This window comes from Ceratotherium simum, chromosome 33 (assembly GCF_057802395.1).
Source record: "Ceratotherium simum simum isolate JZ-2026a chromosome 33, ASM5780239v1, whole genome shotgun sequence".
Lineage (NCBI taxonomy): Eukaryota > Metazoa > Chordata > Mammalia > Perissodactyla > Rhinocerotidae > Ceratotherium > Ceratotherium simum.
In genome coordinates this window covers 10966504-10990776 of record NC_141932.1, presented here as the reverse complement: position 1 = coordinate 10990776, position 24273 = coordinate 10966504, and the positions used below count along the sequence as shown (strand labels likewise).

The 24273-nt window shown below is 45.0% G+C and overlaps 1 pseudogene; it reads left to right on the top strand.

Moving 5' to 3' along the window:
- The first annotated feature begins 16331 nt into the window (after window positions 1–16331).
- LOC106800080 (sialic acid-binding Ig-like lectin 13) lies at window positions 16332–22615 on the top strand (annotated as a pseudogene).
- Window positions 22616–24273: the final 1658 nt, after the last annotated feature.

Below are 24273 nucleotides of genomic sequence, written 5' to 3'. Positions count from 1 at the left end.
TGTGACACATGTAAAGCACTGTATGCAGGTCCTGGTACAAGGTGTGTGTTCATTGTGTGCTGGTTCCTTATCCCTTGAAAATGCAAGTTCCTGCTGGCAACTTAGCCTGATGCTACGAGTGCCAAGTCTCATCTTGTATTAAATGAACAGAGGACATTTCAATAAGGTGAGGTAAAATTTCACCAGCAAAATCCAAACCAGGAAATGAATAAAATATCACACCGTATACTTCTCAATGGGGTCAAGTGGAAAGAGTCAGAAGTTTGTAGTGTGGCACTGAAAATTTCCTGACCCTGAATAGTTACTTCTTCTCCAGAGGCAAGAATATAGGGGGAAAAGTTGGGCTGAGAGAACCAAGAATTTTCACTGAAATCCCACAATAGGCACATAAGTTCACTCATATGATTGGACAGACCGGGATAAAATCAATGAAAATACTTGAAGAAAAAAAATCTACAAATGGGACCATATCAGACTGAAAAGCACCTACAAGGCAAAGGAAACCCTGAACAAAATGAAAAGACAACCCACCAACTTGGAGAAAATGTTTGCAAACCATATATCCCACAAAGGGTTAATTCCCAAACTATACAAAGAATTCATACAACTAAACAACAACAACAAAAAGCAAAAAACCTGATCAAAAAATAGGCAGAGAATGTGAGCAGATATTTTTCCAAAGAAGATATACAGATGGCCAACATGCACATGAAAAGATGTTCAACATCACTAATAATTACCGAAATGCAAATCAAAACTACAATGAAATATCATATTACACCCATCAAAATGGCTATAATTACCAAGACAAAAAATAACCAGTTGGAGAGGATGTGGAGAAAAAGGAACCCTCATACACTGCTACTGTATGCCACTATGGAAAACAGTATGGAGATCTCTCAAAAAATTAAAAATAGAAATACCATGCAATCCAGCTATCCCACTACAGGATATTTATCCATAGAACATGAAATCAACAATTCAAAGAGATTTATGCTTCCCTATGTTCATTTCAGCATTATTTGCAATAGCCAAGATGTGGAAGCAGCCCAAGTGCCCATCACCTGAAGAATGGATAAAGAAGATGTGGTATATATATGGAATGGAATACTACCCAGCCATAAAAAAGACAAAATTGTCCCATTTGCAACAACATGGATGGACCTTGAGGGTATGATGGTAAGCGAAATAAGCCAGACAGAAAAAGACAAACATCATATGATTTCACTTATATGTGGAAGATAAACACATGGATAAAGAGAACAGGTTAGTGGTTACCAGGGGAAGGGTGAAAGGGTAAAGGGGCACATGTGTATGGTGATGGACAAAAATAGACTGTTGTGGGTGAACAAGACGTAGTCTATACAGAAACTGATATATACATCTGAAATTACACAGTGTTATAAACCAATATGACCTCAATAAAATGGAAAAAAATAGACTTGCAGAGAAGCAGCCTTACTTATCACTTGGGCTGTCTGTGAGGGTTACCAGAACTTACCATCTTCCCTCACACTGTTCTGTGTTGGGGTTCAAGCAGAAACCCCAAGGTAGAATACACCTCTGGGATGGTGGAGAGGACCTTAGTGAAGTGTGTCAGAAAAGAGAGTAGACCCTGGACCCTGGGAGGTGTGTGCCGAATTCCGTTTGAGTTCTACCTTCTTTATCTCCCCTTGGCTTCTAACAGCCCAGACTCTTAGGTCTCAGAGAAGCTGACTGAAAGCAACACTCACTCCACAAACACAACATCAGAATGGAAGGGGAGGATACAATGTCTGGAGAGACTGCCTGTGTTAAGCATGAGAATATGAAAAGTAATCAGATGAATACTGTGCAAACATAGTACAGCAGAAAGGGGAAGAGAGATACAAGGCTAGCAAGCCAAAGAACCCAGTCTGGAAGCACTAATAAAGCAAGGAACAGAAGAAGATTCCTTTTGGGTATTTACAGTACAGAAGAACTTAATAAGACAAAATAATGACGCATAACAGCTCAAGAAAAATGTGAATAATTGTTAAATCTAGGTGATGGGTTTATTATTTTATTCTCTTTGGTACTTCTGAAAAAAAGTAAATAAAAATTTGATGTTCTCACAGTGCCCTTACTGAGACTTTTTGTTTCAGTTTGGGTAATGTCTACTGATCAGTCTTAAAGTTTACTGATTCTTTCCTTGGTTGTGTCAAGTCTATTGAGACCATCCTAGGTATTCTTCACTTCTATTATCACATTTAAAAAATTTCTATCATTTCCACTTATGTCTTTCTTATAATTCTCTTCTTTCTCTTGAAATTCCCCATATGATCATGCATTTTCCCACCTTTTCCACTAGAGATTTTAACATAATAATTATAATTATGCTAATGTTTCTGTCTGATAGTTCCGACATGTGGGTCATATCTGAAGCTGCTTCTGTTGATTGCTTTGTCTCTCGAAAGTTGGTTGCTATTTCTTGTTTTTTTGTGCATTTAATAATTTTTTATTGAATGTTGGATATCATGTGTAGAAGAATAAAGATTGAGGTGAACAGTGTTTATGCCTGGAAATGGGCATGGCTCTTCTTCTATTGGGATGTTAATGTGGGAGTTTGAACCCATCCAGTCAGAATTGACCCAGAATTTGGTTTTGTGGTTGGTGTAGTTACCTTCAGTCACCAGAGCTTCATATCCCTCTAGAGATACTTAGGATTATGACTGAGTTGCAGAAGGTGTTTTTCAGTGTTTCCCCCCCCCCCCACCTTTAGCTTTGGTCTTCCCTGTGATTCTGTTTCTCAGAGACGTTCTCTGTTCGTGTTCTTGCACAGTAGATTGAATGTGGTACCAATCACTATCCAGAAAGTCTTAGTTTGTTGGAAAGGACCAAGAAGAGGCAAGAAATCATAAAAAAGAGAGAAGTTGTAGTATATTCATGCAAGATATCAAGACCTTTTATGAAACTATAGTAATTAAGGTCGTGTGGGATTGTTGCTAGGATAGACCCATAGAACAGAATAGAATGTTCAGAGTCAAACCTATACACATACAATTACTTGATTTATGACAAGAGCTATACTTCAATTCAATGAGGAAAATATGTTCCTTTGGATAAATAGTGCTGAATTCATTGGATATCCATACGGAAAAAAATGAACCCTAACACCTACATAGCAGAATACATGAAAATCCATTACTAATGGTTTGGATACCTAAATGTAAATAGTGAAAATATAGATATCTTGGTAGAAAGCATAGAAAGCCATCTGTGTATTTTGGAGGATATGCAAATACTTCTTAGATAGGGCAAAACTTTCCTAACAATGAAGGAAAATATTGATAAACTTCACTGCATTAGAATTAAGAAACCTTTAATAAAAGATGCCATGAAGAAGATATTTGCAATAAAAATATCCAAGAAAGGACTTGTGTGTAGAATATTTAAGTATCTTCTAAAAATTGATAAGAAAAATATCAACAACCAAATAGAAAATTGAGCAAACAACTTTAGTCCTTTACAAAATAAGACAGTGAAAATCCCCTTCAGTATATGAGAAATTTCTCAATCTCATTAGTTATCAAGGAGATGCAAGTTAAACCCAGAGTGAAATTCCACTTATCCTCAGTATGGTTAAAATTTAAAAAACAAACAAACAAACAAAAAACAACTGGAAATACCAAGTAGTGTCCAGAATGGAAACAACTGGAAATCTCACATATTCATGATTGGAATGTAAATTGTATAACCACTTTGGAAAACTGTTTGGTAATACTTACTAAAACTGAATATAGACAGACCCTATTGTTGAGAAATGCCCCTCTAAAAAACATACCCAGCAAAAGTGTATATACATACCAAAAGACATATTTAGAGCAGCACTCTTCATAATAAACCAAAGTAGAATAACCCAAACATCCATCAAAAGTAGACAGTTTATACAGAGTATGTGGCATATGCACACAGTGGAATTCTTTCAACAATGAGAATTGAATAAATTGCTGACACGTGGGCACCTCTCACAACAAAAATTTTATCACAAGAAGCCAGAGACAAAAGTATACATACTGGAAGATTGCAATTCCACAAAAATCAAAAACAGATAAAACTAGTCAATTATGATAGAAGTCATTAACGCGGTTACTTTTTTGGGTGTGGTAGGGAAGTAACTAGGAATGGACATTGGTGACACTTCTTGACTTAGATGGTTATTCTAGGAAGGTCATCATTATGAAAATTGATCAAGCATATCTTTATAATATGAACTGTTTTCTCTATAAATGTTTTGCTTCAATGTCTTTCACTTTAAAAACAATATAAGAGGATAGTTCACACAAGTACATGCTAATTCAGTTTAAAATTTAGATGACATCTAAAGATTATAAGAAAAATATGATTTACTGAAACTGTCTCAAGAAGAATTAAAAAACCCAAATAGCCTTGTATCCACAAAGGAATTGATTCAGTGGGAAACACTATTTTCCAGGGGAAAAAATTCACTGGCAAGTTCATCTGAATGTCCAAGGTAGAAATAATTCCAACTTTTCATAAATCCTTCTGAGTATGAAAGTTACATCAGCCAGTACGAGTTTTGGAAGTCTTTGACTTTCTCTAGACTTACATTGAGTTCTGTAGAATAAGGAAGAAGTAATAGCTGATCTCCAAGAACCTCTTCATCTCTGGCAGCTCTGGGTCTGAAGTTACACTTATGTGCACAATTGCTATCATGTTCATAACCACTGGCTCCCTGTTGTGGTTTACTCTTGTTTTTCTAAAACTGTTCTTCCCATACTGAGGACCCTGGTGACCAGGCTGTCCAGTACAGTACCTGGGATTTATGGTTCAAGAGATGCTTCTGCTGCTGGTAGTGCTGCTGCAGTCCATGCTGTAAGAAAATGAGTGAACTAGGAGCCAGAGGGGTCCAGGGTGGGGAGTGAGGGTGCAGTCTGAGTCTCTCTCTCTTCAGTGGCTTTGGCTCAGAGTCCATAATATGACCTTGAGATGCAGGAGTGGGTGACAGTGCAGGAGGGATTGTGCCTCTTTGTCACTTGCAGTATTTTCTTCCCCAAGTATTACTGGATAAATTCTGACCCAGTTCATGGCCACTGGTGCCAGGGTGGGGCCACTCCTGGATGGGATACCCAGTAGCTATGAAAACCCCCAATGAAGAAGTCCAGGAGAAGACCCAGGGACAATTGAAAATCCTTGATGATATCCAGACCTGCAGCTGCTCCCCGAGCATCCCAACATGTACATGATGGGGACATGTGGGCACACTTCTTTCTGATGGAGAGAAGTTATTACATGAAATACAATTACAAAAATAAGAAGCTGTTCTGAATGTGACAGATATGGTAAGTCCCAGAAAGGAAGCCTTTTCTCCTCATCCAAGGTCGTGGAAGGCATTCAAGGAACCTGGAGCCTCCCGCACAGGTGGTTCCCCTCTAGAAACTGAGATCAGCTCTTTTCTCCTCCTCAACCTTGACCCAAACACCTGAGATCCATGTCCCAGGGATGCTGGAATCCAGTTACCCTGGAAATCTGACCCGTATCCCTTTTTGTTCTATTCAAGCTCCCAATAGTTTGGATGATGCCGACCCCATTTGGGGGATGCAATCTACTTTACAGAGTTCACCAATGTAAATGCCAATTTCATCTGAACACCCCTTCACAGACACACCCACAAATAATGTTTAATCTGGGCATCCCATGACCCAATCAAGTTGACACACAAAATTAGCCATCACATTAGCCTGGGAGGCCAGTGGTCAACATATACACACAGACAGACATACACCTGGGCATCGGCCATTCTGAGTATTGAGATGGGCCATTTCCTGCCCTTTGTCCTGGGGAAGATGTGGCTCCTCTGAATAGGCAAATGGCCCTAGTTGTCAAGTCAAAGAGATCCTGGGACAATGTCTTAATAGAAGAGAAATACTAGATGTCATTTCCTGGATCCTTTGTATGTAGCTTTAAGTGTCTCTCTGGGCCACACCTGTTCACCTAGATCACCAAACCATGTACCGAGGCTTGATGTTCTTCGCCCCTGAAGTCCAGCCAGTGCCTTCCCCCAACACCCTCTTTGCCTCTCAGCTGTTGAGCAGCTGTTATATCATGCCAGCAAGGTGAGCCAACAGATCAGTGATGATGTGTACTGATGATCAGGTGCAATAGCCCCTTCCCCTCCACTGACCCTCAGAGCCCGATGGCTGCTGCTTCAACTTCTAACTTCTCTTGTGGCCAATTTTAACCTGGAAGTAAATAGGGAATAGGAGTCTGGGAAAAGTAGTGCCAACCTGGCAAAGCCTCTACTGGCATTTTCACTGAAAGGCTTCAAATCACAATTTAAAAGTCAACCTTTAAATACTGCATGTGGAAAAATTTGTCAGGGGAGTAAACCTCTAATTTTACCTTTTCCCTATTAGGTAGGATTTGTATGGTGACTGCTTAGTTATCTCTTGCTGTGCATCAAACCACCCTAAAACTCAATGACCCAAACAATCATTTTATTCTATCTCATGGTTCTGAAAATTGGCCAGCTGGGCAGTTTCACTCCTAGTTTTGCTTTGTGCTATTCCTGGGAGTTGTGCTGAAATGGTGGCCAGGACTAGGGCTGGATGTCTGACCCCTCAGGTTTCCTCTATGTAGCATCTCTCTCCATCAGAGTCCCCTAGATTGCTTGCACAGACGCCCATGGATCCACGAGGCAGGAGTGGAAGCTGCCAGGCCTTTTAATGTCTGAGCCGTATGAGTCTCAGAACATTTTGTTCCCCACATTCTATTGGTCAAAGCAGTCATGGATCCAGTCCGTGTTCAAGAGGAGGAGATTAATAATAACAAACTCTATCTTGTAAGGAGAGGAGTGACATGTTCGTGGCACATATTTATAAAGGAAGGGGAGAATTATTTGGGGCTGTCTTTGGAGACTAGTTTCTACAGCTACTCACCAGCTTGAGTGTTGGCTGCCTCCTCTACATGATGAGGGGGATTGCTCCTCCCTGTCAGGGATTTTGGGAAAATGAAACGGGAACAGATATGTAAAGGGGCAGCACAGAGCCTTCGCCGTCCCTGTGCTTGGACTGGTGACAACAGCCTGGCATTGTCAATAGGACATTTCTTAGGGTGGACAGGACAAGAAGGATAAGCAGAGGTCTTCTCCACCCTGAGTCCCTCTTCCCAGATTGAATTGAGCCCTCTCCAGCGCATTTGACATCTTGACACTCCTGACTCCAGATATAAGGTCTGTGTTCTGTGTGATCAGGCCCCTCTACAGAGCTACAGACTTCTCCAAAGTCAGTACTTAGCTCTGAATCAGTACCACGGACAGCACCATTGCCCTTTCCTGGGGATCCTCAGGAACCAGGTAAGTCCTGGGCAGATGGAGCGCCCCCTACGGGCAGTGGCCTGACCCCTGCTGGAGCAGAGATGGGGTTGGTCACAAATAGACCACAGAACTTGGCAGCCAGAGGAGGATCTCCAGCACTGTGGGGGAGTGAGTGAGAACATGATACCTGAGAGCCCAGGAATTTCCAGGGTAGCAGGATCACCTGTGGAATTCACATCCCTTGTGACTGCCTGAGAGTCCCTACCACACCTACTTCACCCATTTCTCCCTAAGACTCACCTTCCCAACCAGAAGAGCAAGAGCACCTCCCACCACAGCCTGTGCTTCCCCACCATAGCCACCTACCCTATGGCACTGGAATGGTCAGGCAACCTGTCTACCAACCACATGAGGTTCTCCTCAAAGACAAGAGCTAGATCTGTCATATTCACCCCTTTACTGGAAACCTGAAGGCACAGTGTACATGGTTGTTGACTGAATGAATGACTAAAGGAATGAAATATCCTCCCTCACCTCTTGGGAAGAGTTAACAATTCTTCTCTCTGAGATTAACATCAGCTTCCCTTCTCCCAGCCCAATGAGTCCTGGACAGACAAGATTAATGAAGTGGCTCTCAGTGTAGACAATGGTGCATGAGACAGGGCACCAGTGTGATTTGGACAATTCGCTTGCCCACTCTGGATCTTGGTGTCTTCTCCTGCAAACTGATGAAGTGGGGCTGCTAGGCCCCCAAGCTCAGATGGCCCATGGTTCATAAGTTCTTGTTTTATACACAGTTAGATTCTCTATGCCTTCCCTGTGTCTGTCCCTCCCATTCATCTGCTTTTCTTTGCAAATTGGGGACCACAGGAAACAGACTGGGCATGGCCCAACTCTTCTGACCACAGATGCTGCAACTGTCCCAGCAGGGAGAGAGTGAGTCACCCGGACAAGGGGGCCCAGGAAGCATATGGAGATGCAGGACGAGATTCCAGCTGAAAGTGCAGGAAATGGCGATGCTGTAGGAACGTCTCTGCAGGCTCCAACCCTGCTCCTTCCTTCTCCACACTCATACAAACATTGTTATTTTCATTTAAAAAAATGCATAGCCTGCCAGTGGATGTGAAGGGGTATTTCATCAGGGCTATGATTTACATTTATGTAATGAATGAAGACATTGTCAATTTTTTCGTGGGCATATTGGCCCTTTGCGTATCTTCTTTGGGGATTCTTTTTCAAGTTCTTTGCCCATTTTTTAAGTGGGTAGTTTGACTTTCTGTTGTTGAGTTGTAAGAGTGCTGGATACTACACTCTCATCAGATGTGTGATTTGTAAATATTTCCTCTCATTAAATGGCTTGGCTTTTTACTTTCTAACTAGTGTCAATTGAAGAAGAAAATTTTGTCATTTTGATGAAATTCAAATTATATAATTTTTACTCTGTCAAAATACTCGAGAGTCAGGATGTTGGGTGGCGTGGGGTGGGGTGAGGCCCGGACACAGGTGTTCTCAGATCCGGGATGCAGGAGGGCCTGCAGAACCAATGTCCAAAGTCCTAGCTGGAGTGGAAGGACACAGGATTACCATGCAGAGCGTGAAGACGTTCTTGCCTTGCTTTCCTGCAGCAAGAACAGAACCCGTGGCAGAGGTGGTTCTGGTGGCTATCGGAAAATTGGCTGTGAAGACCCTGCTCCTCCCCCTCTGCCTCATCTTCCTTGTGTGAGCATTGTCCGAGTGGAAGGGGAGGTGTGGAGAGGCCAGGGGGCACGCAGCTGAGTCCCAGAACCAGTGCTGGCAGGGCCCAAACGGGCCAGGGGTCGGGGCAGGCAGGAGATTGACAGGGGCGGGGTGGTGATGATGCCCCGCCCTCCGAGTGTCCAGGATGGGAGGTACCTGTGTGCTCAAGACGGTCTGTGGAGCCAGACGTGCCCTCTCCCACCTCAGTCACCCCTCCAGCCTCTGTACAGCGAAGAAGGAGTGAGTATGTTACCCGCTGAACCACGATCTGACTAGACTGAAAGACCCTGGTCTCTTTTCTCAGAATGACGTCCTGCAGGAGGAAGGTGATGAGGCCCACGGGAGGCGAGGAGGATGCAAACATTATCTTGGGTTAATCTCTTAGGTGAGTGACACGGGTGTCTCACAGCCCAACGTCTCACTGCACACCTCCCCCAGGATGGCCTTCAGGATTGGTCTACTCAGCATGACCAAAGTTGAGCTGCCATCTTCCTCTCCAAACCCACTTCTTTGCTGGGTTCCCTCTCATACTGATGACACCATGGGCCTCATCTCCAGCCTCTGTACAGCCAGAAGTGGGGTGTGCTCATGCACTATGATCTCTCTCCTTTCTCCAGAATCTGATAAATAACTGTCTTGTCCATCCTTTGTCCTCATGACAGATCATCTTAATGCCTGTCTCCTCCTCTTTCTGACCCTGGTCGTTCCTGAGGCCTCATCTCTTACCCAGGTCTCTTAACCGACCTTGCCTCCTGTCTCCATCTCTCCTCAACACAGGCTTCCAGACTGTTTGGAGAGAGACCATTATCATCCCCTTCCTGCACAGTGTGAACAGCTACATGTCCTCTCCATGGCCAGAGACTGAGGTACAAACACCACAGCTGGATTTGAAGTCTTGGCATGGTCTGTCCTTTGCTGCACTCTGCCCCAGATTCCTCCCTCTTCCTGCATCTGGCAATGTCTCCACCCTCAGCTGAGCCAAGGCCTCTGTGACTTTGATACTTTGCATGTACAGTTCCTTCTCCTGAAATGCCCTTCCATCCCCATTCCTACCTCTCCAAGTCCTGGTCATCCCTCAGGCTAGTCTTAAATGTCACCCGTATGTATGCGTGTGTGTAATTCTTGTGTGGTTCTGAGCACAGTAATATTCAGTCTTTATTTATAGACTCTTGAGCAAGTACTATTGAAGACCTACTATGTGCCAACATTATTTTAGGTGCTGGGGGTGCGTCGGTGAACACAGCATCCAAAGTCTCTGTCATCAAGAAGCTGTCATTCTGGAGAAAAGACGGATAGAAAGCAAAATGAATAAATAAATGAATAACATTAGAGAAAGCTGGATGGCAATATGTGTTTGGAGAAAAATCTTGCAAGGAAAAGAGCATGTGACATATTGGGGACAATTTTCTACATCGGAGAGTGTGAGAGGTGATGTTGGAGCAAAGACTTTAGAGAGGAAGAGGGCAGGTTCTGCGTTTCCCTGAGGGAAAATTATCCAGGAAAAGGGAAGAGAGAGGACAACGAGAGGAATAGTCTGAGGCAGAAGCACGCCTGGTGTGTAGGGGAAACAGGAGGAAGAAGTCTGACAGCAGAGGGAGGCACAGGGAGGGGAGGAGCTGGGAGGATGGTGCAGACCCTGTGCTGGTGCAGAGCTTGTGAGGCCGTGCAGGAAATGCAAGAATCTGGGCGCCTTGGAGAATACGACTGAACTTTCATTTACACAGGATGCCCGTGGATGCTCTGTTCAGAATAGGCCAGAGTGGGTCCACAGCAGCAACACAGAGATTGAGAAGGGACTGCTGAATTCTCCAGGCAGGAGGTGATGGTGACGTGAACCAGGGATGTGGGGAGGAGAGTGAGGGTTTATGTTTATATGTATTATGAAAGTGGAACTAACAGAGTTTTCTAGTGGATGTGGGAGTGAGGAAAGAGAGAGGAGCAAGGATGATGCCCAAATGTTTCCTCTGAGCAACTGGAAGGATGGAGTTGTGTTCCATGGAGGACGTCAGAGAGTCAGGTTTGGAAGGGGGATGTTCATTCTGAGAAGCCACTCGATATCCAGCTGGGGACGTCAGTGAGATAGCTGGATACAAATGTCTGGAGATCAGGAGAGGGGTTCAGGGTGGAGGTGTGAGGACGTACACCTTTGTAAAGTGATGGCAGTAGATGAGGCAGAAAGGGGTTGATGCACACCGAGAAGAGAAGGGCACCAGGAAACACATTTCTCCTTCATGATCCCGACACAGCAGGTTTAATGGAGAGGTAGGAGAGGGGTGCAGACTTGGTTGGAGCAAGTTCAGGAGAGAGTTGGAAGAGGGGAGTTGGGAAGAGAGGGTACAGACAACCCTTTGAGGAGTGTGGCTGCAAAGAGGAGATGAGGTCTCCTCATCTGTGTGAAGGAAGGCTTTTCTCCATTAATCTCTCCATTCTCCCTGGAGATGGCATCTCTGTGATTTATGTATTACCTTCCTGAGGCCACTGTCACAAATGACCACACATTCAATGTCTAAAACAAAAGAATTTTGTCTCTCACAGTGCTGGTTGGACAGAAATCCCAAGGGAGAGAAATAATATCTTCCCTCTGGCCTTGTAAGTTCTCAGTTGGATCCCTAAAGCACAAGACAGATAAGAAGATAAATGAATACAAATATATTTAATATAAGTTTTATGTGGCACAGGAGCCTTCATAAGGAAATGAAGACCCGAACAAATGGTTCAACCTTAGTATTTTCATGATACATTTGATGAAGAGTGGAAAGATGTGGAGAGATATGATAGGACAAAGAGTGTGAGCTAAGTGCAGTAAACTGGGATAAACTTAGCAAGGCCTGATCCTTCAGATTCCTGTCTGTGTCCCTTGATCTTAGGAGATAAGATGCTCCTTTCCTCCAGGTACAGGGAGGGCACCTCTCAATGAGGGTTTATGACCTGCTTAAAGAGAAGGTCAAGAGGTCCTTCCTGAACATGCTGTTTCTCAAATCCCCCTGGCTTGAAATATTCACTATGCAAAGTTGCCACAACTGGGGGTAACGTGTCCTGAACCCCATCATCCAGAATCAGCTATACCGGGAAGAAGTCAAGTTGTTGGTAGGTCACACTCCCTCAGAGGCTTGAGGAGAGAATTCATCTCTTGCTTTTTCCAGATGATTGTGCTGCCGGCATTCCTTGACTTGTGGCCACATCACTGTCTCTGTGGTCACATTGCTCATCCTCCTCTGTGTGTAGAACATCGCCCTCTGCTTCTCTCTTTGAAGGACACTTGTGACTAGATTTAGGGACCAATCCAGATAATCTAGGATCATCTCCACAGGTCAAGATCCTCACTTTAATCACAGCTGCAAAGACTCTTCTTCCTTATAAGGGAACATTTACATGGTCCAGGGATTAAGACCTGGGTATTTTTGAGTGATTACACCACTCACGTGACCTTTCACACCTCCAAACAGCCCTATCTGGCCTCCAGAACTTCTCTCTTTTAATCTTCTTTGCTCTGCTGTTCCATGTCCTGACACACTAGTGGGTCACCTCATGGATGACAGGTGTCTTGGGAAACGGGGGCTTGATGTTCTATAAAAGCCACTATGAAGAGACTAAAAGCACCAGACTGGGAGAATACATCTGCAAATATATATCTAGTGAATGACTTGCATCAAGAATATAACAAGGACTCTCAAAATAAAATGTAAATAAGCAAACACAAATGAACCCGATTTTATATGTATTTTAAAAACCAGCTACTCAACAGCAACAAAATAACACCCCTACATAAAAGTTGTCTAAGGATTTCATAGACATTTCTCCAAAGATATACAAATGTCCAATAAACACATGAAAACATGATCAACATTACTAATATTAGGGAAATGCAAATTATAACCACACTGTGAGGTACCCTTCACACCCATTACAGTGGCTATTGAAAAAAAAAAAAAAGGAGAAATAGCAAGTATTGGTGAGGATGTGGAGAAAGTGGAACTCCTGTGCTTTGCTTTTGTGATTGTAAAATCATGTATCGACTGTGGAAAACACTATGGCAGTTCCTCAAAGTATTAAAAATACAATTATCGTATGATGCACTAATTACACTTATGGGTGTGTACCCAAAGAATCGAAAGCAGGAACTTGAATAGATATCTGTGCACCCATGTTCTTAGCAGCATGTTCACGATAACAAAAATGTGGAAGCAACCCAAGGGTCCATCCACAGAAGAATGGATTAACTAAATGTGGAAACACGTATAATGGAATATTATCCAGCCATAAAAAGGAAGGAAATTCTCACACGTGCTACAGCATGGATTGAAGATATTACACTAAGTGAAATAAGCCAGTCACAAAAGGACAAATATTGTAGATTCCACTTAAGTGAAGTGTCTGGACTAGGCAAACTCATAGACACACAGAAAATAGAATGGCACTTGCCGGGGTCTTGGGAAGGGGAAATGGAGACATTCATTTGTTGGGCACAGTTTCAGTTGGGGCAGGTGAAAAAAGATCTGGAGAAAGATGGTGGTGATGGTTGCAGAACAGTTTGAATGTAGTGAATGCCACTGACCTGAACAAATAAAAATGGTTTATATGACAAAGTTTTTGTTATGTATATTTTACCATAATAATAACAACAAAAGCTGCCAAAAATTTAAATTAGCCGCTTCATCAAAGAAGAAAAAAGATGACAAATAAGCACGTGAAAACATACTCAACATCACTTGTCACTGGAAATTACATATTAAAACCAGGTTGAGATACAAACCTATTAGAATAACTAAAACTAAACCAAAATGAAAAGAAAAATCTTGGTAATATAATAGTAAATGCTAATGAAGATGTGGAGCAGCGAGATCTCACACATGCTGTGGGTGGGAACGTCAACAGTACAGACATTTTGGAGAACAGTTTTCCAATTTTACAAACAGCTAAACCTACATATATCATAGAACCAAGCAATCTGACCGCCAGATGTTTACCCAGGAGAAATAAAAAACATATATTCCCACAAAATCTGTGTGAATATATATAGCAGCTTTATTCACGATTGACCCAAACCTGGAAACAGCTCAAATGTTCTTCAGCTCGTAAGTTTATAGAAAATGGGGTACACTTAAACAATGGGGTACCAGCCAACATTTAAAAGGAGCAAATTATTGATACATACATGCAATAACATGGAGAGCCCTCAAATGCGTCATGCCAGTTGAATGAAGCCAGACTTTGAGGACTACATTTTGCCCAAATCTATTTCTACAACATTCTGTAAACAGTAAAACAAGAGGGATGGAGGACAGATCAGCATTTTTTCAAGGGTTCCAGGTGAATTGAGGATTTGACTCCCCAAGGGCAGCACAAGGGACTGTCTGGGGTAATGGCTCTTTTCAGTATCTTGACTGTGGTTGTGTTTACATACTGATATTCACCTGTCAAATCTCACAGAATTGTATATGATAAAAAGCGAATCTCACTGTGTCTAAATTGAAAATAAATTAAAAATTAAAAAACACAAAAAACTGCTACATTCCCACTAGAATTATTAAAACTTAAAAGACTGACAATCCCAAGTGTTAAGGAGTCTGTGAAGCACCAGAATTCTGGCAATTTACAGATGGGAGTGGTAAAGGTAAAGACATTTTGGACAACTTTCTGGTAATTTCTACTAAAGTTAAACATGTGGTTACTCTTTGATCTAACAATTCCACTCTTCATGTGTACTCATGAGGATGAGAATATGTCCATAAAAAGACTTACACCTTAATGATTATTGCCAAAACTTGAAAATCACAAATGTCTCTCAATAGGTGAATAAATAAAAGATATAGTACACTCATGGAATAATGCTTAGTAATCAGACTTTGTGAACTACAGAAACATGCAACTTGGATCCATTTCAAAAATATCATACTGAGTGAATCTAGAGACAAATGAGTCCCTTTCTAGGAAATTCTGAAATAGATAAGATTAATTCACCAAGATAGAGAGTATACCAATGGTTACCTGAGGTGGAGGTGGGAGTGATGAGCTTCAAATAGGTGTGGAAAAACCTTTTGGGTTGGTGGAAATGTTCTATCTCTTGATTGCGGAGGTCAGAACTGGGCTGTATATGTTTGTCAACATCCATGGAAATGTAACTTTCAAGTGGGTACATTTTATTTTACATAAATTGTAAAGTTCATTAAAGAAAAACAATGAGAACTCACTGAAACTTCCAGTCTATGAACATGGTATAACTTCCTTGACTGTGAAACCAATTGTATTGAGACTTCTATTATGTGACACATTCTCACTTTTTTAATAACCTAGAACTAGTACTATTTTACTTATTGGATACCCAGTTCCTTATATATCAAAAGATGGTGTAAAATCTCTCTCTGTTAGTAAGGTAGAAGGAACAGTTATCTACATACTACTGTATTTGAAAGATTTTACAAATCGATGGTGGCAAATGCTATTCTGTCACAGGTGACAAGGATTTCCCAGACACATACAGCACAGAGTGAGATGCAAAATCACATGAGCTGAACCTAAAATTTTAATTGTAGCTGTGTATTCCACTCATGTTTTCTAGAAGTATTATTCCCTGTGAGCCCCATGTAACTGTGAAGAAAAGATGGTTTACATGACAGAAAATGCTAATCTGTATGATGAGGATCTAAAAGAAATAGCTCCAGTCCACACAACACTGAATAGCAGCACTCAGGCAAAAGAAGTTTCCTCTGCACTGGCTTCTAGAACATGTGTTCTCCCTTTTGTTTTACACGAAGATGTTGTATGGTTTTTATTTTGTAGATGCCATTGTAACTTCACAAATCAGCATACAAGAAGTAAAACAAAAACAAAAACAAAAATTCCCATACTCATATTTTAGAAGATATTCAATATGCTACCAGGACACACAGCAAACTCACCAGTGACTGCAGCTCTAAAGCCCGACAGTACTGAGTGTTTGGGGAGGAAGTGATGCCACTGGGTGGGGAGCATCTCATGGGTATGGACCAGGTCTATTGTCTCCCTTCTTGTCTCCAGCCTCCCCAACAGAGAGATGCTCACTAAGTGTTTGGGATTGAATGAATGAATTGATGAATGAATGATTGATTGGCTGCTGCCTTCACTTCACCTAGAACCTTCTTCTTTCCTTTGCTTCAGATGCTTACACAAACCATACAGAATCATACACCTGGAAGGACTGACCACCCGAGGACTAGATGAGGCTGTGATCCTCTGGGGTCAGGTAGGAGCTGACCAGCTCCCTAGTGTGGACAACAGGGCTCAGAAAACACCCCAGATGGGAAGTTCTTAGAGACTCAGCATGTCCCACACTTCAGATGTCCTCACAGTTCCTGGTCCAGGCTCAGGTGCTGGAGAGAATCCACAAGATGAGGACAGGACATGGGGTCTGCTCCTTCTTTGTTCCCTTCTGGGAAGGTCTTGGGCTGTCTTGTGAGGTGTCCTCCTGCTCTGTGCAGAGGGGGGATGAGGTTCTGCCTACAGTTCCTGTTTTGTAAACGGCTGAGGTCACCTGCTCCTCCCAGCTTCCCGTAGTTCTCCTCCCAGCCTCTCCTCCCACTCGCCTTCTTCTTTTCTTTCCAAACTTGGGAAGGACAGCCAGAACCCTCCATCTCAGAGGTGCTGTCCCTGCTGCTGCCCCTGCTGTGGGCAGGTGAGTGGACCGAGGCAGGAGGGGGAAGGCAGGGTGAGGGCTGCTGTTGACCCTCCTTTCCCAGCAGGGTCCCTGGCTCAGGATGGGAGATACTGGTTGTGAGTGCAGAGGTCTCTGGCAGTGCAGCAGGGGTTGTGTGTCTTTGTGCCTTGCAACTTCTCCCATCCCTGGGGCTACTGGATTCACACTGCCCCAGCTCATGGTTCCTGGTTCCGAGAGGGAGCAAATCAACACCAGGATGCTCCTGTGTCCCACAAACAACCCATATCGTAAAGTGCAGGAGGAGACCCAGGGACGATTCCTCCTTCTCAGGGACCCTCGGACCAATGACTGGTCCCTGGACATCAGACATGCACAGAGAGGGGACGCGGGGATACACTTCTTTAGGTTGCCCAGAGGGTATTTTGCAAGATATAATTTCAGAGAAAACCAGCTCTTTGTACATGTGACAGGTAAGGAATGGGGTCAAAGAGAGGACACATGAATGTGTTCTGAGGGCCGGGAGGGGCCCCCCAGTTCCTCATGCTGGGAGAGACCAAGGGGGTCCAGGCGGACAGGATGCTGAGGCTGGCTGGGGAGGAGGCAGTGGGCCTGAGGCAGAGGTTGCTCTTAGGGTCACACTTGGGGTCCCCCCTCCAGGGCCTGGGTCTCTGTCTCTCTCCTCCTCAGCTCTGACACAGACACCTGACGTCCACATCCAGGGGACCCTAGAATCTGGCCACCCCAAGAACATTACCTGTGTAGTGCCGTGGGCGTGTGAGAGGGGGATGCCCCCCACCTTCTCCTGGATCAGGGACACCTTCACCTCCTTGGGCCTGAAGACTCCCCACATCTCGGTGCTCACCTTCACCCTGGGGCCCCAGGACCACGGCACCAGTCTCACCTGTCTAGTGACCTTCCCCGGAGCTGAAGTGAGCGCAGAGAGGACCATCCACCTCAAAGTGTCCTGTGAGTGCCAGGCCAGGATGGCTGGGTCCCTGAGGACAGGGTATTAGGGGAGTGGGATGGGGAGAGAGGGCTTGAGATACTGGGTGCTGGGTCTGGGGAGGAAGGAAAGAGGACACCTGCTTGTTATTTCTAAAGTTCTGGGGGGAAAGGGCCAACACCCACCTTCCTGCCACTGAAAAGGGAACAATTATGGCTGTCTGTCCAGATGCGCCCCCAAACTTGACCATCAGTGTGTTGCAGAGAGAAGACACAGGTAGGGCCCAACCTCTCCTCTCTGGGGGGTGTGGTGTAGGCAGGGTCCGTCTCTTCCCTTCAGAGAAGAGCTGGGGTTTAGAACTCAGAGGGGAGAAAGGCTCAGTCTGTCCCCCCAGCTGCGGGGACAGTAGAGGTGGGAAGCCCCCCACTCGATCATCAGCTTACACTCTGGCCTCCCCCCTCCCCTGACCCTGCTCACAGGGGATTTGCAGGGCCTCTTCCATGCCCAATGGATGTGCTGTTCCCATGCCGGGGATGCATTCTCCTCCAAATCCTGCCCTCATTCTCCTTAGCATCTGGACCCTGCCTACTGCCCCAGCCTCACTGGATAATTTTAATGTTAGTGTTTAAAATGAGAAGCATCAGGGGCCGGCCTGAATGCGCAGCAGTTAAGTGCACACACTCGGCTTCGGTGGCCCGGGGTTCACAGGCCCGGATCCTGGGTGTGCACAGACGCACTGCTTGTCAAGCCATGCTGTGGCGGCGTCCCATATAAAGTAGAGGAAGATGGGCATGGATGTTAGCCCAGGGCCAATCTTCCTCAGCAAAAAGAGGATTGACATCGGATGTTAGCTCAGGGCTGATCTTCAGAAAAAAAGAAAAAAAAAAATAGGAAGCATCAAATGTGCCTTAGTCTGCTCAGGCTGCCATTACAAAATACTCCAGACTGAGTGGCTTAAACAACGTGAATTTATTTCTTACGCTTCTGGAGGCTGGAAGTCCAAGATCAAGTTGCCGTCCATTTGGTTCCTGGTGAGGGTTCTCATCTTGTAGATGGCCGCCTTCTGGCTGTGTCCTCACAGGGCTGAGAGAAAACCAGCCCTCTGGTGTCTCTTATTATAAGGGCACCAATGTCATCATGAGAGCCCCACTCTCTTGTCCTCATCTGACCCTAATTACCTCCCAAAGGCCCATTCGGATACCTCCAAACTATATCACATTTGGGGCTAGGGCTTTGTCATATCAATCTGAGGGGGGCACAATTCAGTCCCTAGCAAAATTTAGTAGGAATAAAACAGTGTTCAGAACCCTGTGTACCTCCCTCTTGGTTATCTTCCCAAATACAACCTATGCATAGACATTTTAAAACACTCATATATGTACATATCATATAATACACACTGTCCCAAATCTTTATCATTACTTTTAATAACCTTTTAATATGGAGTAATTTTAGATTTACATGGTACAGAGAGTTCCCAGAAATCCCTCACCCAGCTTCCTTCATCGTTAAAATCTCCCATCACCTTGACACATTTGCACAACTAATTCTTTACACAACTAATTCTGTGACATTGGTACATTTCTGTGAACTAAATTGTTCTTTTTCTCAAACTCAGTCTATCTTGTAGATCCTTCTGTATCAGTACATAGGTAACCTTCTTCATTCTTATTGATGACTCTATGGTTTTCCAATTGGAGGTATATTATGCTATAAAGTACTTAGTTGGTCTCCCAGTGGTGGAAAACTATGGTGTTTCCAGTCTTCTGTTCAGACAAATAATACTGCACTGAAGAACTTGTACAAACATTCCCCGTGTGTGTGTGTGAGATAATTTGCTAGAGAAGAAAGTCCTGGATCAAAGGGTATGTGTGTAATTTATACAGATGTTGTCAAATCCCACTTCATGGAGGTGGTTCTGTTTATACTCCCACCTGCAATGTGCCTATTTCCCTGCTGAACGTGTTCATCCTTGCTGATCCTAAGTGAATCATGTTAAGTTGCAGTGTCATTTTGTGACTAGGTTGACATCTTTCATTATGTTTAAGAAACGTTTGTATTTCTTTGTGAACTTCTTAATGGTTTGAAGAAGCTCTTTTCATATTAAAGACATCAGCTGTGTGTTAATGGATTTATTTCCAATCTATTGATGGCCTCTTGACTTTGCATATGGTGATTTTGCCAGGCAAAAACAGGCAATTTCTCTTCTGAGTTGCACTTAGTGGTGTTGGCTCTCACTGGTTGGCAAGAGCCAACTGTATCCATCTTTTCCCAACTCTGGGTTCAGTGAGTTCAAACTGGTGTTTTATATTGACCAAGATAGGAATATTTACACAAAGGAAATTGGCAAATGCCACAAATCAAGACTCCCTTCCCTCCCTCTACCACTAATGAGCTGGTTGTTAAACATTTACTAGCAAACCACTGGTTGCATTTATCAATATTTTCTTTCATGCCTCTGACTTTCCCAATCTAATATTATTTTTTAAATCTTCCGTATTTTCTTCCAGTGGCCTCATGTGTCAACACTCACAAGCACACCCATTCACTCAAACCTCACAGCACTATGTATTTTTCCCTGAGCATGCAGGTCATTTCACACCTCAGCTGTAGTTGCATCTCTTGTACCTTCCTCCCACAAGGTCCTTCCATCAGCACCATCCTCTAGCCAGCTCCCACCCATGCTGAGGCTCTGTCAAGCCTCTCCTCCTCAGGGACCCCCACCTGTCCTGACAGTCTCAATACACTCCTGTCGTCAGGACTCCCTCAGTCCAAATTGCCCCGATCACAAGACATGTTATATTGCTCTGTGAGTACCCACTTCTGGGTATCTCCCCCACGAGACTGTAAGCTCTCTGACACAGCTAAATTAGACTGGTCTCAGTGAACTGTTATTGAAAGACAAAGGGCAAAGCTCATAGAGGCAAACCTGGATCTGTGTTGACACAGATGACGAAGAAGGGAGGTGTGGGTACCAGGGCATTCAGATGAACACACAAAGCAGGGCCTGTTGGAATTGCTGAAGTACCTGCTCCTAGCCTTGTCCCCTTGGATTGAGTCCAGATGCTGTGAGCCCATAAGGCAGGGGAAGAGAAGAAAGAGATCTACACGATGAAAAGGAAAGAGAGAGAGAGAGAAAAAGAGAGAGAGAGAAAGAGAGAGAGAGAGAGAGCCCCTAATAAGGTTCTGGACTCACCTTTCTCTCTGTCTTGCCAGGACCTGAAGCTCTGGGCAACAGCTCATCTCTTCCACTCCAGGAGGGCCAGTCCCTGCTCCTGGTCTGTGTCGCCAACAGCAGCCCTCCTGCTACCATGAGCTGGACCCCGGGGAGCCTGCCTCTGGGTCCCTCCTCACCCTCAACCTGGGGGTCCTGGAGCTACCCTGGGTGCAGCTGGGGCACCATGGGAAATACATCTGCTGAGCTCAGCATCTGTTGGGTTCCCTGGAAACCTCCCTGAGCCTCTCTGTGACCAATGAGTGGGACACACCTAGGGAAGGACGCCTGGGTCCTCGAGAGGAGAGAGGCTCCTCTGCTCCCCCTCCTCTCTCCCCACAGACCCCACAGCTGTTCAGTCCCTCCTGCCCCTGGGAGGGTGAGGCAAGGTCTGGGTGGCATATTGGGAACTGTTCTTAGGGACATGGCTGGGGTCGAGATGGAGAGAACACGCAGACCCCACCACCTGGGTCACGACCACCCCTCCTACTGCAGGAGCCACTTATTTATTTCTGTTCCAGATGCTCCATGGAACCTGACCGTCCGCGTCTTCCAGGGAAACAGCACAGGTGGGAGAGGCCTGGGTGGAATTGGGGTCTCAGAGGTCAAGTCAGGGGATTGTGTGGAGGTTGGACAGAACGAAGCCCCATCATTCTCCAACCCCTCTCAGTCCCCTTCAGCCCTCCCCCTTCTTGTCCCCTGGCAGGACTCTCTAGGGTCACTGTGAATTCCTAATTGTCCCTTCACTGTCACTTCTGGTTTCTTCCTCTCTCCTGACCTCCTCTCTCCCCTCACTGTCCCATGACATCCTATCCCAGATTCCCTTCCTCTTCTCTGACTGTGCCATCCCCATCTCCCACAAGGAGACTGAGTCCCCACAACTCGACACCTGCTTCTGGCCACCTTCTGCATGACCCTGCAGCTCAACTCGTCCACCCTGGTGCTTCCAATCCATCCTCTGCCCTGAAGACTCTCACAAACCCCTGTTGGGTCCAGAGGGTCCTGAGTGACCTCCCTTTCCCCTTCCCAGGCCCCTCCCTCCCAAGTCACCTGAATCACATCCTGGAAGTCACTTCAGACATCTCTGTGTGTCACCCAACACTCCCCATGACTCAGTGAGTTTTGCAGACTCGACTTCCTGAAAATGTCTCAGATCCCTCTCTTCCTCCATCCCCATCGTTGCAGCCCCACCTCGGGCCTCTGTCCATACTCTCACTTGGACACGAGTGAGACCAGGACAGGACCAGCCTCCTCTCTGGACTACCAGCCTTCAGTCCCCACCTGCTAGAATTTCAGCCCTAAAGGAGTCTCTACAAACCCAAATCTGACCCTCTTTCTTCCCTGCTCAGAACCCTCCCAGGGGCCCCTGTGGCCCTCAGAAGAAAGGATGAGAGCATCACCTTGTGGAAGCCTCCAGGTGGTCAGACTACATGTGTCAGCACCCTGCATGGCTCACACATCAGGTCCACCTCCTGGGATGTTCTCTCCCGTGTCTACAAATGGCCACCTCTTCCTCAGATGTCCATTCCCATCATCCTGGACCATCCAGTTGCCTCTCCTTCCACCCCTCACCTCATGGTCTTCAGTGCTGTCAGCCCTTGCTTGCACTGCAGTGTCAGAGACACTATTTTTCATTCCTCTGTCTGTGGGAGGACAGAGGGAGAGAGGGCTTCTCAGCCCTGCCCTATGGCTCTCTCTGTCTCCCTAGTCACAGAGGTCCTGGGCAATGCCACCTCCCTGCCAGTCCAGGAGGGTCGGACCCTGTGCCTGGTCTGTGATGCTGATGCCAACTAACCTGCCAGGCTAAGCTGGTCCCGGGGAAGCCTGACCCTGTGCCGTTCCCAGGCCTTGGACCCTGGGGTCCTGGAGCTGGCGCAGGTGGTCTTAGTGGAAGGAGGAGAATTCACCTGCCAATCCCAATCCCTGCCTTGGGATTCCTACCACATCTCCATGAACTTAATTGTGCAGGGTTAGTACAGCAGGACACTTGCCTTCTAGATGAGGACATGAGCAGGCTCAGGTTTGGGAAACTCACCCCTCCATCTTTCTTCCCCTCTTCCTCCCACAAGTATCTCCCCTTTCTGCCCTCAAGTCTCTGGGGAGCAGCGGGGCTACTGGCCACTAGTCCTCACCCTGCTCAGGAGGACCCTAATGGGAGCTGGCTTCCTTCTCACCTATGACCTCACCTGGATCTACTACACTAGGTGAGAAGCCCTTCTCAAGATGTCCCAAATTTGGGGACACCTTGGGTGGCTTCACCCATCTTGTCCTCTCTAGTACCCCCTCCACAGGACCGATATCTCATTTCAGAACTGTGTTTCCCCCACAGGTTCAGAGGCTCCCAATGGGAGAGAGCTGCAAGGTGTGACCGAGCCCCTTCCTCCCGGCGGTGCCGAGGTCTGGGCTCCAGATCCCTTACAGGTGGATGAGGATGCCTCAGAGCACTGCGTCCTGAGACTCTCCCCAGCACAGCTCTGTGGAGCAAGGAGGTGCTGCATGAGGTGGCCCTGCCTCCTGTCCAGAAATGACCCTTCCTCTCTGGTGTCAAGGACTCTTCCTAACGATTCTACACAGACGGTTGGAGGACATGTGAGGAGACAGACATATTTTATTATTAATTTAAATTATACTTCATGAAATATGTTGCTTCTCTGTGCTTACCTTAATGTGGTTTTGAGAAGCCCCTAATTCAACTGCATAATATATTGTGATAAATCCTCTAATGTATTATTTTTTTAAAACAGTCCTTTTTAAAGAGATATATCTTTTTAAAAGCTTCAGGACATGGTTGTGTGTCCTAGTTGTTTAGTTCTCTATGTGAGCTGCTGCAACAGTATGACAACTGACAGACTGGTGGTGTGGTTCCACGACCGGCAAAGGACCTGGGCCACGGTGGTGAGAACGTTGAATCTTAACCACTAGACCAGCAGGGCTGCTCGAGAGATATTTTTTTAATTAGAAAAATAAACGGTTGTATATTGATCCACATATTAACCATTTCAATGGCTCTTCATTCCTTTGTACACATTCCAGTGTCTCTATGGCATCATTTTCCTCCTGCGTGAAGATCTTTTTGTATATTTCTTGTAACAATGGTACACTGGGGATGAATTCTCTTGGCTATTGTTGTTCCGGAAAAATGTTCATTTATATTAGCTTTGTAAAGATCTGTTTATTGGGTGAGGAATTCTAGGTTCACATTTTTTCTCTTTCAGTTGTTCACATTCTCTGGCTCGTATAGTTTCTTAGGAGAATTTTTCTGTAATTTTCATCTTTTTTTCTAGTATGTCTTTTTCTTGGCCAGTTTGAATATTTTCCATGATTTAATTTAAATGATTTGATTAATATGCGCCTTGATGTGGTGCATGTGTGTGAGTGTTTGTGTTCCTGCAGCTCTGCCCAGGCCCTCTGTTCTCCATTAGTGAACACGTCCACCTGTGGGGCCAACTCTG